The following is a 13,647-nucleotide window of genomic DNA, read 5'->3' on the forward strand; positions in this document are numbered from 1 at the left end:
ACAAACAGGGTTTATATACACTGGAGACATGATGAAGACAAACTACAATCAGGTGAGCACAATGACACAGGGCTGGCAGTGATGAGGGCCGAGGATCATGGGAAGTGTAGTTCCTGACAAAGACAAGTGAGACCCAGGGCAGACAACAAGGGAATCGTGACATAACCCCCCCTCAAAGGAGCGGCTTCCAGACGCTCCTCAAAACAAAACAAAAAAAAAACAAAAAAAGGGAATACCCAAAAAAAAAAAAATGAAAATCGTCCAAGGAGTGAGGGGAGGGGGGGGGCAGGCCAAAGAGGGGACAAGGGGCAAACAGACAGACCAAGGAAGCACAAGGGGCAAACAGACAGACCAAGGGAGCACAAGGGGCAAACAGACAGACCAAGGGAGCACAAGGGGCAAACAGACAGACCAAGGGAGCACAAGAGGCAAACAGACAGACCAAGGGAGCACAAGGGGCAAACAGACAGACCAAAGTGGCACAAGACAGGCAGTCCAAGGGGGCACAGAGAGCAGACAGGCCATCCAAGGAGACACAGAGAGCAGACAGGCAGTCCAAAGAGGCACAGAGAGCAGACAGGCAGTCCAAGGAGGTACGGGGGGCAGACAGGCAGTCCAAGGAGGCACGGGGGGCAGACAGGCAGTCCAAGGAGGCACGGGGGGCAGACAGGCAGTCCACGGAGGCACGAGGGTAGGTTCAGGAGGCCTGGGAGGCGGCCACAGGATGGGGACAGGTTCAGGAGGCCTGGGAGGCGACCACAGGACAGGGACAGGAAGCCTGGGAGGTGGCCGTAGGACGGGGACAGGTTCAGGAGGCCTGGGAGCTGGCCACAGGGCAAAGACAGGTTCAGGAGGCCTGGAAGGCGGCCACAGGGCAAGGACAGGTTCAGGAGGCCGAACCGTGGGAGGTGGAGTCGTTGCAGGTGGAGGCGTGGAAGTAGGCGCCGTAGGAGGCTCTAGAGGCAGAGACCTGGAAGGCTCTGGAAGCGGAGCCGATGGAGGTGGCACCGTAGGAGGCTCTAGAGGCGGAGGTCTGGAAGGCTCTGGAGGCGGAGCCGATGGAGGTGGCACCGTGGGATGCTCTAGAGGCGGAGCCGATGGAGGTGGCACCGTAGGAGGCTCTAGAGGCGGAGGTCTGGAAGGTTCTGGAGGTGGAGCCGAGGGAGGTGGCGCCGTAGGACGCTCCAGAAGCGAAGCCCTGGAAGGCTCGAGAGGCTTGAGAGGCGGAGCCAAGGGAGGCTCAGGGGGCAGAGGCTCAGGGGGCGGAGCCGCAGGAGGCTCTGGGGGCGGAGCTCTGGAAAGCTCGGGAGGCGGAGCTCTGGAAAGCTCGGGAGGCGGAGCTCTGGAAAGCTCGGGAGGCGGAGCTCTGGAAAGCTCGGGAGGCGGAGCTCTGGAAAGCTCGAAAGGCGGAGCTCTGGGAAACTCGAAAGGCGGAGCTCTCGGGAGGCGGAGCTCTGGGAAGCTCGGGAGGCGGAGCTCTGGGAAGCTCGGGAGGTACTGGCTCTTGGACGGTCGAGGCTACAGGCGCTGGCTCAGGGACGGTCGAGGCCACAGGCGCTGGCTCAGGGACATCGGAGGCCGATGTTTTTGTTTCTTTATTGAAAGAAACAAAAACACGGAAAAACATACGAAGGTTTAACAGACAGGATAGACATCAAAGGGCACGGAAACAAGCATCCAAAAACATCGACGATCGACAAGGGAATGGAGAACAAACAGGGTTTATATACACTGGAGACATGATGAAGACAAACTACAATCAGGTGAGCACAATGACACAGGGCTGGCAGTGATGAGGGCGGAGGATCATGGGAAGTGTAGTTCCTGACAAAGACAAGTGAGACCCAGGGCAGACAACAAGGGAATCGTGACACATAAACATCATCACCGCGAGCTCCTCTGGGAATAGTAAGCATAAACAATGCAGTTTATGTAGCTGTGTCTTTGAGACAACACAACATGATCTACTTAGTATTCATAGATATTCATACGTAAAGTATTGGTTGTAGCACTTGTGCATTGTTGTATGTTTGGATATACAGTACACTAAAATGTACAATATCAATATAAAATACGTTTCTAAAACATAGAATTATTTTAATATTTAATTCTTGGAATTTATAAGTGGATTTTATATTAAAAAATATATTATTTAAATGTTAATTAATAAAAAATTATATATATTTTTTTTTTTACCAACATCACATTTATTCACTGCAATTAAAGGATGTGGTTTAATTAAGTTCGGTGTGATTTATAAATATCTGGTAATAATGCTTACACACACACAAATCAGTCAATGAGTGAATAATAAATAATGTATTATTTATGAATAAATTAGCTACTAAAAAGGTATTTCTTTTAAAGTCCCTCTATGGGATTTGTCTGAAAATTAGAATTGGGTGCTACGAAACTTGTAAAGAAAATGTCCTGGTTATATTTATACCCAAATCAATTAAAAATATATATTAAATTACACTTTGCATAAAGAAAATTAAGTCTACATTTAGGACCATTAAGATTTTTAGCATTGCAACATTATTTTCAGGAAACTTAAGCAAATGTAACCCCCCAAATTTCATTACCACGTAATGTTTTACTGGTGCAATTCTCATTGTTTTCAATGATGATTCTCATTATCACAACACTTTTTCTTTCTCTTTTTTTTACTGTTTTAAAGTGATTTTTAAATAACAATCAGTGGAACCTGTAAATTATAATTTTTTCCATGTTGTGGTTATTAGAATATCATAATGACCATCTTTTTCCGCTTTGCAGTAATGACAATTGGGGGCTAAATTGTGCATAACTGTCATGAAAGTAATGTCACAATGAAGAAATCTTAATTGCCCTAAAAACAGGCTTCATTTTCTAAATGATAAATATAAATATAAATTCTTAATTGATTATTTTGATTTTCTACTAAAATAGGACTAAAAAGGACTCTTGACAGGTTTTGTGAAAATCACCCATCTATAGTGGTATCGACAAAACTAGTCTTTGGAGAATTTGTAAAGATGTTTGTTTTAGATTCTTCAGTATGTTGATATTGTATATTATAAATGCATAAAACTGTGAATATACACTTTTATTGCAAATACAAATGCAATCACCCTGGACAACACTAGTGCTTGAAAGATGTCTCGGTGAAACATTCCTTCCGTTTGACCTAACGGTGGAAGGGAGTTGTTGAATGCAGCCATAATGGCCTAAGTGTGGTCTCGCAACGCCATGTGAAATCGCATTGTTCAAGGAGGTGCGGAGAGAATAACTGTGGTCTATTATGTTGACTAAATGTATAAATAGACCTCCAGAGAGGACAGCTCATTCCAGACTTTTGCATCATCTCCATTTTGGCAAACTGCATAAGACACTCCACCTTAAATAATCAACAAGACCCTAAATAATATTCTTTCGCCCTAGTAAATTTCAAAGCGCACAGACAACCAAAAGTTAAAATAAATATCCATTACATAGTGGCAGATTTAAACAGCCATTTTGGGTATTGTTTTGATGTGAGTCAAAGGTTCACTGCCGGTGAGATGTAAAGAGGGGATGCTGGTTAAGCTCCTCTGTTGAAAGGTCAGCATCCATGGCTTTGAGCTTCAAATGGTGACCACCCCACCCCCTAACACCACCACAACGATTCAAATAAATTTGACAATTTGTGTGTGAAATTAAATCTTCAGCTATCTGTTAATGCTCTCTAAAAGCCCCCTGATATGCACTACTTTTGGCAAGGTACGGCGTCATAGTCGCAGCTGGTCACAGCCACAAGCTAGCTACAGTATGTGTATTTAAATCATAAAAGTAAATATACATTTGAAAATGAAAGATGCAATGGATAAAAATTAAAAATGTCTTTAACCATGCAAATATTGCACATTTATTGATGGTGTTTTGCTAAAGCAAGCATCGCTATACTATTGCTCAAACAATTAAAATTTGGTGCATTACATGTTCCGCACAATTTGTGTAATGGACATGTTACTTAGCATTTTTACCTTGCAGACAATAAAATGGGTGATAAAAAAGGGCAGATGCTATTGTCACGATCCCCTGTTGTCTGCCCCGTGTTGCACTACAATTCCCATGATTCCCGGCCCTCATCACTCTGTCATTGTTCGCACCTGATTGTCATTTGTGATCATCCTGTCTGTGTATTTAAACCCTGTTTGTTTCTCCATTCCTCTGTCGATTGTTGAATGTTTCACTGTTTTGATGTTTTAGATGTTCCGATGTTTGCTCTGTTGCCTGTCTTGCAGTGTTTTCATCCTGTCGTGTTCATCCAGTTCCGGGTACCCTCGATGTTTTCCTGTTTTAGTTTTGTTTTCCCCTGTGGATGTTTCATTTGTTCCTGTTTGTTTTGTGTTCTCCGTTAATTAATAAAACCCGCATTTAGATCTCCACTCCTCATCTGCCCTCGTCTGCATTCTTAACAGAACGACCGACCCATTATGGATCTAGCGGTTCTTCGAGCAAACTGTCATTTGCTGAACCTGAGGCAAGAAAACCGTCTGGTGGAGGACCATGTCCGTGATTTTCTCGAGCTAGCGAGTGCCATGGACTTCCCAGACTCCTCCCTGGTGGTTTGCTTCCGGGACAACCTGACCAGTTAACTCAAGGAGCGGTTGCCACCGGCGACGCGTGGCTGGACGCTCCGCGATTTCGTGTAGGAGACTCTGCTGGCATGCGGCCCGCCGTTCACTGTGGGCGTTGTTGAGGAGGACCCTGCCCCTCCTCCCACAGTGGTGACCCTCCAGTCATCCATGGCTCGTCCTTTCACGCCTGCACCACCTGCCAGCAAGCCAACCCCCACGCCTGCCTTGGTCAACGAGCCAGCGCTGCCAACTTCGTCCGCCCAGAGGAGGAGGAGAAGAAAGGCTTCCGCTCCCCAGCTCACGCCTGCCACGGTCTGCGAGCCAGAGCCCACGCCTGCCACGGTCTGCGAGCCAGAGCCCACGCCTGCCACGGTCTGCGAGCCAGAGCCCACGCCTGCCACGGTCTGCGAGCCTGAGCCCACGCCAGCCATTGCCAGTCTTGTCCGCCCGGAGGAGGAGGAGAAAAGGAAAGGCCTCTGCTCTCCAGCCTCCACCTACCACGGCCAACCATCCAATGCCTGCAGCCCCGAACGTTGGTGAGTCAGTGCCGGTAGCCTCGAACGTCAGTGAGCCAGTGTCTGCAGCCTCGACCGTCCCAGAGCCAGCGCCTGCAGCCTCGACCGTCCCAGAGCCAGCGCCTGTAGCCTCGACCGTCCCAGAGCCAGCGCCTGTAGCCTCGACCGTCCCAGAGCCAGCGCCTGTAGCCTCGACCGTCCCAGAGCCAGCGCCTGTAGCCTCGACCGTCCCAGAGCCAGCGCCTGTAGCCTCGACCGTCCCAGAGCCAGCGCCTGTAGCCTCGACCGTCCCAGAGCCAGCGCCTGTAGCCTCGACCGTCCCAGAGCCAGCGCCTGTAGCCTCGACCGTCCCAGAGCCAGGACCTGTAGCCTCGACCGTCCCAGAGCCAGCGCATCTCGAGCCACCCGAGCCTCCCAGGGCTCCACCTCGAGCCTTCCACGGCTCTGCCTCCCAGGGCTCCGCCCCTCGAGCTTCCCATGGCTTCAATTCCTGAGCCTTCCAGGGCTCCACCTCCCGAGCCTCCCAGGCCTCCGCCTCCAGTGCCTTCCAGGGCTCCGTCTCTAGAACCTCCTACGGCTCCGCCTCCAGAGCCCTCCAGGGCCCCGTCTCTAGAGCCTCCTACGGTGACACCTCCCTTGGCTCCGCCTCCCGAGCCTTCCACGGCTCCGCCACCCGAGCCTTCCTCGGCTCTGCCTCCGGAGCCTCTCTCAGCTCTGCCTCCTGAGCCTCCCTCAGCTCCGCCTCCTGAGCCTCCAGAGCCTTCCATGGTTCCGCCTCCCACGGCTCCATCTCCTGAGCCTCCCTCGGCTCTGCCTCCAGAGCCTTCCATGGTTCCGCCACCCAATCCTTCCTCGGCTCCGCCTCCTGAGCCTCCCTCAGCCCCGCCTCCTGAGCCTCCAGAGCTTCCCTCAGCTCCGTCTCCAGAGCCTCCCTCGGCTCCACCTCCTGGCCCTGTGGCCACACTGCAAAAAATGATTTTCTTGACAAGTATTTTTGTCTTGTATTCCTGTCAAATTATCTAAACTTTCTTAAAACACGATTTATTTACTTGTCAAGCAAAATGGGATAAGATATTAAGTCTTGTTTTAAGATAAATCTGACTAAATTTAGTGAACTTTAGACTCAAAACAAGAAAAAAATCTGCCAATGTGGTAAGCAAAATAAACTTAATTTAAAAGGAAAACAAGTTTATTTTTGCTTATCCCATTGGCAGATTTTTTTCTTGTTTTGAGTCTAAAGTTCACTAAATTAGTTAGATTTATCTTAAAACAAGACTTAATATCTTATCCCATTTTGCTTGACAAGTAAATAAATCGTGTTTTAAGAAAGTTTAGATAATTTGACAGGAATACAAGACAAAAATACTTGTCTAGAAAATCATTTTTTGCAGTGCAGCTCCCAGGCCACCTGACCCAGTCCCCGTCTTGTGCTCCCCGTGGGCTGCCTGTCTGCTCCCTGTGGCCCCTTGGACTGTCTGTTTGCCCCCTGTGCCCCCTTGGACTGTCTGTTTGCCCCTTGTGCCCCCTTGGACTGTCTGTTTGCCCCTTGTGCTCCCTTGGACTGTCTGTTTGCCCCTTGTGCCCTCTTTGGTCTGCTCCTTGGACGTTTTTTGTTTTTTTGGGTATTCTTTTTTTTTTCTTAGGAGCGTCTGGAAGCTGGGGTTATGTCACGATCCCCTGTTGTCTGCCCCGTGTTGCACTACAATTCCCATGATTCCCGGCCCTCATCACTCTGTCATTGTTCGCACCTGATTGTCATTTGTGATCATCCTGTGTCTGTGTATTTAAACCCTGTTTGTTTCTCCATTCCTCTGTCGATTGTTGAATGTTTCACTGTTTTGATATTTTAGATGTTCCGATGTTTGCTCCATTGCCTGTCTTGCCATGTTTTCATCCTGTCGTGTTCATCCAGAAAACATCGGGTACCCTCGATGTTTTCCTGTTTTAGTTTTGTTTTCCCCCCGTGGATGTTTCATTTGTTCCTGTGTGTTTTGTGTTCTCCGTTAATTAATAAAACCTGCATTTAGATCCCCACTCCTCGTCTGCATTCTTAACAGCTATTTGCACCCTGGTGCAAATAATGGTATATGCTATTACACCCCAGTGCAAATAGTAGCAGATATTATTTGCAAATAATGGTAAATACTATTTGCTCCCGTATTTAAATAGTAACATACAGAATGGGCATCATTGCAGTGTGTTTATTGTGTTTATTTATATTCCCACAGACACATTACATTAACCTCTATCCCTAAACCTAACCTTAAGCATACCTTAGAAAAAATAACTTTGGTTTTACTAAAGTAACCTTGGTTTCACCATGGTATGTTTTGTAAATTTACAGTGACCACAAAATTAACCATGTTTACTATATTATCACAATATTACATATAGTAACACCATGGTTAATTGCATTAAAACTATGGTTTCTGCCAAAAAAAAACACATCGTTACTACAATATTAGTAATACAGTGATGCGATCTACACACAATCGATACCGAACCGCGGGATCAAATGCGAACGACAGACAGCACCTCTGGATCAAACCCTTCTCTGCACTCCTCGACATTCACTGTGACCAAGTCACTGCTTGAAATCAACATTTATATTAATTTTATCAATTATTTTAAGTAGTATTCAAGGAAATATTAAGAGAGAAAACAGAAAATCGGATGTGAAAAAGAGTGGGACAAAACAGATTCGAACCAGGGTCTCTAGGACAACACTACACATTACTACACCATCTTTACACCCCACGCCACTGCAACGACACCAGCTGTTCAGTTTGTCGTATATTTCTGTGTTTTCACCAAACTATTGGAGTGCAGCTTCACTGTGTGGCAGGTGCAATTTACACCGGGGTGCAAATAGACACTCAGTAAAAGAAAATCCAATAAATTTACATTGAAGGAGAGACCTGAGCCATATCTAGAGACCAGACAATTATAAGGAGGATATTTCATTTTAATAATTTGTACAGAAAAATAATGCATGCTACATAAAAAAAAAAAAAAAAAAATGTAATTGGTTAACTTAACATCTATGTTGAAAAAATATATTTTGTTTTAAATATGCATCAAGTTTTTTTTAGAAGTAAAAAGTACGATTTATCTTCAACGGGGAAAACATACTGTATGTTTAACAAGACAATACATGTACATTTACAGTAAACTATTGTAGAGTTAAAATTACAGTAAAAACAAATATTGGAAAGTTATATTGAAATATTTATGTTTCTTCTTATTTTTGATATCAGTTATCTACAATAAAGTGTTTTGTGTTATGATTTTTTATTGTTATGTTTAGTTAATGTGTTTTATGCATTGTTTTAGTGATACATATTTATTGTCCATTGCTCCTTGAAGAAATTTAAGTCTTCATGTTCAATTTAATGTTAGGTTAGTCATTAGTGAACCGTAAATTATACTGGCACCAAAATGACATCCAGTAATGTATTTTTTACAGTGAATTTCAGGCAAACACAGCATCCAGTTTTTACCATATATTTAACAGGATTTTTTTTACAGTACAACTACAATGCGCTAATGTGCTAATAACCACTGAGAACACTTTTACAACCGCATCGCAACGGCCAGGAAATTGTTCAGAACACCCTATCAATCAGGCAGTAATATAAATAGTAGTATAAATACAGGAGCCTTAAGCCCACCAGTCCAGTTTAGTTCCAGCTTCCTAAGTGGATACACATCTGCATTTTTCTGAGATGGCATCAAGAGGCTGCAAGCATCTGGCAGACACATTTTGCTATGTCTGCGGCCAATTAATCAAGATAAGAGCGAAAAAGTACTCAGTGGAAGCATTTGCTAAGATGTGTGAGGCCTACAATGCATATTTAGGCATGCCTGTCAGGGATCAAAACAAACCCTGGAAACCTCATTTCACCTGTGAGTACTGCAAAAAAAAAAAAAAAAACTCTGGAATGTAAGATGAACAATTGTTGCTCGGAATTTTTTGTTATAAAATTTGTAAATTTTTTAAATTGTAAAAGTTGTTAATTTTAAAATGTTTTACAATTTTCAATGTTATTGGAAAATATATCATATATGACAAATGTTGCAAGAATCTCTTTCACATTAGTCATGGGTGAAATAAATAAAAAATTTTGGGATGGCACAGAGTGGAAAAGAGAGCCATGAAGTTCGCTATCCCAAGAATTTTGCAGCAACCCACTGACCACTCAAGCAACTGCTACTTCTGCATGGTGGACCCTTCCAAAAGTCAGATTGGAAAGAATGCACCTGATATCACATATCCAGACCTTCCTTCATCCATTGACCCGGTGCCACACTGCCATGAGCTCCCAGTACCCACTCCTCCGAAGAGAGAGCAGCAAGTCAGAGAGCGAGGAAGACTTGTAGATCCAGATGACAATTTTGGAGGTGTTGCTGAGGAGAGAAACCCATACTACCCCAACCAAAAATACTTCAACGACTTGATTAGAGATCTTGGTCTCACCAAGTCCAATGCCGAACTTTTGACATCTAGGCTCAAGCAGTGGAACTTGTTGGATGAAAATGTGCAAGTCACAGATCAGAGGAAGCATCACCAACCTTTTTCCAGCTTCTTCACCCATCAAGATGGGCTCCGCTTCTGCTACAATGTGACCAGTCTATTCAAGGCATTTGGAATCTCCTGTAACCAGAATGAGTGGCGCCTCTTCATTGACAGCTCATCCAGGAGCCTCAAAGCCGTGCTGCTCCATAATGGTAACAAGTACCCGTCTCTTCCCCTGACTCACTCGGTGCACCTCAATGAGGATTACAACAGCATCAAGACTTGCTGGATGCCTTGAAGTATGATGAGTACATTTGGGGGCTGATTCGTGAAAGTGATTTACAGTATAATCGTAAATAAAAAAAAACTACTCACTTCTATATCTTTTGTAGTCATTTTTGTATTACTTTAGTATAAATAAATGTTCATTTGGTTTCATATGTTGTTTTTTTCTGACTTTATGTGAACAAAAAGACACAAATTCACCCATTTTCTAAATTTCAAAATATCACTATCCTGGTCACAATAGCAAAGTTTGTGGGGAATAATAGTCATTTTCTATACTTTTGAGGCATAAGCAATTAGGAAATAACACTTACTACCCAGGAACAAAAATTGTGTTACATAGTGTAATTAATAAAACTGTCTACACTGTAGGTGTGTGATGTCGGAAATGCGGTAGCAATTAATTATTATTGTTTTGATCCTTTCAGAAGACTGTTAACAAAGGGTACATACATACAGTAATGCCACGTTTCCTTCAGAGTACCCACTTCAAGGGCTATGCACTTCGGATTGAGTATAGGGCATAGGGAGGATCACTTGCAAATGGAATCTGCCCCCGATCTGCTATTGTAACAGTTTCGCCTGACACTCCCAGCACTTACACTCCACGTTCCCTCTCTCCAGAGTACTAATCACCCGCACCTGAAACCTGTTCCCACATCAATCTGCCACACACAATATAAGCTCCACTCTCCATTCACTCTTTGTCTGGTCTCACACGTTGAACATAGACTCACTTACCTGCTTCAACTCCTAGACGTTTCTTGGTTTTCATCCAGAGCTCCACGCTCCTTCATTCCAGCAACGTTCTACGAGATTCTCTTCTCCAACGCTCCGGCGTGTTCAAAGCTCCTAACTCCAGTGCTCCATCATCAAGTTCCCACGATCTCCTATCCGAGCTCCTCGCTCCTTCATCCCAGCTACTTTCTACGAAGTTCTCCTCTCCAACACTCAGGGGTGTTCAAGCTCCTCACTTCATCGCTCCTTCATCAAGTTCCCGTGATCTCCACTCCATTGCACTGCGGTGTGCACTCTGATTCACCAGCTCCCCTTTATCCTTCAATAAACTACACCTCCGGGTTTAACACTATCTTCGAGTCTGTGGTTCTGTTACACCTATAGCGTGCGCTCTTAAAGTTTCTTTAATCTGCCCGCTTTTCAGCCGGGCGCCTGTCAATGGCCCGGACAAGGCGTTAAGTATTTGGGTATTTTATTACCAGCTAAATTCATGTGATTTATTCAAAGTTAATTTTTATCCTTTAATAAAAAACATTTCTGAGCGATGTGGGCAGGTGGGCCTCATTATTTATCTATGATTGGGAAGGTTAATGTTATAAAAATGAATTGTATTCCAAAATGTAACTACCTTTTACAGTCTCTCCCCATTGAAGTTCCCCTCTTTTATTTTAAACAATTTGATAGTATAGCTAAATCCTTTATCTGGAATGGGAGTTAGGTGGGTTGGGTACCCCAAGATTTTGTTTTACTATTATGCTTTTGGTCTCAGACATTTGGCGCATTGGTCGCTTCTGCCTGAAAGAGCTCCTCCCTGGCTCTTTATTGAACAAGAGTTATCTCACACATGCAGTTATTGTAGACAAAAGTTTCCTGTGTACTCAATTCAGACATTTACCTGAACATTGCCGCAAGAATTTGGTTAAACCCTAAATTGTGTATTAACAAGTCCCCCTTTTGCTGGACAGAATGGATTGAGAAGGGAGTTGCAATGCTGGGTGATCTGAATGAAAATGGAGCATTGAGATCCTATGAAAATATTATACATTGGTTTGGGATTCCCAGATCTCAATAGTTCAGGTACCTACAGCTGCGCCATCTACTCTGTACCACCTTTGGGTGTAGTACGCAGCCCCCTAAAGTGACAGACACTCTTGAGATGGTGCTTGCTGCTTTTAGAAAAGATCATGAAGCTCAGCGTACTATTCCTGGCTAATTCAGAGTCTAGGGGATGGGTTTTTAAGATCTCTTAAAATGTTATGAGAGAGAGACTTGAATTTAGTACTAGAAGATGGAGAATGGTGTAGGATTTTAAAAATAAAGTCTATATCTAGGGATGCAAGGGTGTGCCTCATTCAATTTAAGATACCACGTTGTTTTTATTGGACCCCCTCTAGACTGTATAGACTTGGCCTTAAAGTCACACCTACTTGCTGGCGATGCCAGTTGGATGATGGTGACATGGCCCATGTTTTTTGGTCCTGTGTTGAGGTTCAAGAGTTTTGGTCGAGGGTACAGAGTTTTGTCTGTGAGGTCTTGGGCATTCAGATTTTATTCTGCTCCAGACTTTGTATTTTGGGTGTTGGGGCAGGTATTAATATAATAAATAAACACATAAAAAAATTGTGTCCTTACTTGCATGATGATCGGCAGGCAGGTGATTCACAGGGGATGGAAGTCACCGGGTGCATAGAGTTAGGCAAAGTGTCGGCTTTTGAGGAGTTATCTTATAGGCTACTGGGCAGGGTGGGTGATTATGGCAGGAAGTTGGGCACTTTTTGGCCTTCATGTGGAGTAGTGAAGAGAGACCACTGGATAATTCTGTAAATAATATGTGGTATCTTTTTTTATCTCGGTTGGTTAATTTCTTTGTCTTTTTATGTCATAGAGTATTTTCTTTTAACTGCATGTTTATATGTGATGTATATTGGGTGATGGGAGGGGGGGGGTGATGTCATATATGGATAAAAGTTGATTCTGTGTTTTCATGTGTTGTCTGTGTTAACTTTTGGAAATCTTCCACATTTTGGAATCAATAAACATTGTTAATGACAAAAAAAAAAACGTTATTTTTGTCCCCCGTAGTTTTCCAAGCTAAACCAATAGCGAGTCCAAATGGTGGAGTTTTATACAGTATTCTTTGTGTTTTCTATTATTTTAGCCAATCACAGGTGAGATTCATGAGCAGAAACAACCCTTACATAATAGACCGTTAGTCAGACAGTCTAATCAACATGGTTATTTAAAGAAATGTTTTACAGTTAGTTATTGAGTAAATCTACTTAAAATGATTAGGTAAACTGAAGATCTTATTTTCTTGACTAAACCCCCCCCACACACACACACACAAACTTTTTTTCTGTGTAATCTACCCTACATAATCTCTCATGGCATAATGTGACTCGAGAGCATCCAAGAGAAAAATGGCAACGCTTCATTATAACTGCACTGTTGACATGAACATCTCCAAGGAGTTGATGCTGAAACCCTGACAGCCAGCCGAGAGATGTCAGGAAATCAAATGGTATTCATTAAACAATGATACAAATGTTATTAATTGTTATTATTTTTGCTTAATGGCAAAATTCTGTATAGGCTAAAATATAAATAAAGAGTACATTTTAAAATGTATCTGTATGTTTTGCTTCTCTATATTTTATTATGTTAATTTAATCAAGTAATGATGTGAAAAAAAGTAATTTAATGCATTCATCATGAAATAAAACATTGCAGGAACGAAGGAAGCAGTAAACTGGCATCTCTCACCCACTCGTTCAGTTGCGCTCTCACTCTCTCCTGCACACGCTCCCTCTCCCACGTCATCCCCACAGTGGATTATGGTCAATTAACCGTCATCAAGTTTACATCGAATGTACACTCGAAATTAGAGTGAAGAGATGTGTCCAAAACGACACACTATACACTTAAATTCAGTGCATGAATTTTCAAAGTGTAGCATCGTCCCAAATAGAACACAACTTTTTTTTATTACACG

The sequence above is a fragment of the Xyrauchen texanus genome, chromosome 11 (assembly GCF_025860055.1).
Source record: "Xyrauchen texanus isolate HMW12.3.18 chromosome 11, RBS_HiC_50CHRs, whole genome shotgun sequence".
Lineage (NCBI taxonomy): Eukaryota > Metazoa > Chordata > Actinopteri > Cypriniformes > Catostomidae > Xyrauchen > Xyrauchen texanus.